This window comes from Lepidochelys olivacea, assembly GCF_965140295.1.
Source record: "Lepidochelys olivacea isolate rLepOli2 genome assembly, chromosome: 1".
Lineage (NCBI taxonomy): Eukaryota > Metazoa > Chordata > Testudines > Cheloniidae > Lepidochelys > Lepidochelys olivacea.
Window position 1 is genome coordinate 7538163 of NC_140411.1, and position 1743 is coordinate 7539905.

Consider the following 1743-nt stretch of genomic DNA (forward strand, 5'->3'; position numbering starts at 1 on the left):
TACCAAAATCTGAAATGGCGCGCTTGCAGCTCGTGGGGAGGGACATAGAGATGATCCAGAGAGTGACAGGGGGACAGGAGGAGCAAGTGACAGGGGCATGGCCTTTGGGAGGGAAGAGGCAGAGCAGGGGTAGGGCCTTGGTGGAAGATGTGGGCAAGGAGTGGGGCCTTGGTGGCCAAGTTAAAAGCAATTTGAAAGGTGTCAGCTCAGTGAGTTGTACACAGACCAGTTCCCCTGTTTGTCATGCTAAGCCAGCACAGTATGGTCAAGAAAGGGTTTAATGCCTCTCAGACTGTCCTGTATGTGATCCAGGGAAGAGGGCCCAACACCATGTCACAAGCCAGCTCAGTGCAGAGCTCGGTCTGAGAGCCAGAGCATTAGGAGAAAAAATTAGGTCCCTTTATGTGAAAAGAGCCGGAGCATCCTGTCCCGGATCTGTTTCGTCCTCACACCAAAAATGATGGGATTTAGCATGGGGGGTACCAGTAGGCACACATTAGCAAAGAGAATGTGGAAATGCAGGGCCACATGGTGGCCAAACCGATACGTGAGGAGAGTGAAGAGACCTGGGATGTAAAAGGCTAAAATGGCAAAGAGGTGGGAGCCACAGGTCCCAAAAGTCTTGAGCCGGGCATCCTTTGTGGGGAGGCTGAAGATGGCCCTGAGGACCTGGGTATAGGACACAGCTATAAAAAACATATCTAGACAAATGGCTGAGCTTGCCACAGTGAGGCCATAGTAACTACTGATGCGGATGTCAGCGCAGGCCAGATTCACCACGGCTATGTGCTCGCAGCATGTGTGCAGGATGATATTGGTTCTGCAATATGGCAACTGCCTTGCCAACAAGGGACAGGGCAGTGCAAGCATGCTACCACGCAAAACCACAGCTAGGCCAATCTTGGCCACAACTGGGTTTCTCAGGGTGGTGGAGTGTCTCAGTGGATCGCAGATGGCCACGTAGCGATCAAAAGCCATGGCCATGAAGATCCCAGACTCTATTGCAAAGAAGCAATGAATGAAGAACATCTGGGTGAGACAGGCACTGAAATCGATCTCCCTGGAATTGAACCAGAAGATGCTCATCATTTTGGGAACTGTGCTTGTGCACAGGACCAGGTCGGTGATGGCCAGCATGCAGAGGAAATAGTACATGGGCCCATGGAGGCTCGGCTCCGTCTTCACGATGAACAGGATGATGAAGTTCCCCAAGATGGCTATGATGTACATGGTGCAGAAGGGGATGGAGATCCAGACATGGGCAGCCTCCAGGCCAGGAATGCCCAGCAAGATGAAGGTGGAGGGGTTGGTGAAGTCGGTTGTGTTGGAATCTGACATGGAGTAGGGGGAGAAAGTGTCCAACTCTGAGGCAGAACAGTGTCTCCTGCATGTACCGTATGTTCCCCTGTCTTCCTGTAGGTGCCCAGGGTCTAGCGTGAAGGTCGCAGGACAAATGCCTGGATGGAGAAACAATGTTAATATGAGACACAACATGCACAGCTGGAGGCTGTTTTCATGGGTGAAATAGATTGCTCAATCTTCACAAACAGAGAAATGCCATTTTCATTATTGAGATAAATGAATTATGAAAAACTTTAACCCTACTAATGCCAATTCCATTTTTATTGTGCTCCATGCATCAATCATTCCTACACGTTGTGTTGAGGGAAACCTGAAAAGGCACCAGCAGGAAATAAAGGTGTGGAAATGCAATGAAAGCCAGGCTACAGGGTCCATGCTGTA

General features: G+C 50.2%; 1 pseudogene across 1 annotated transcript; it reads right to left on the reverse strand.

Moving 5' to 3' along the window:
• Window positions 1-390: 390 nt before the first annotated feature.
• Window positions 391-1390, reverse strand: LOC311513323 (olfactory receptor 52D1-like; annotated as a pseudogene). Its single transcript has one exon. The product of its transcript is annotated as an olfactory receptor 52D1-like (transcript).
• Window positions 1391-1743: the final 353 nt, after the last annotated feature.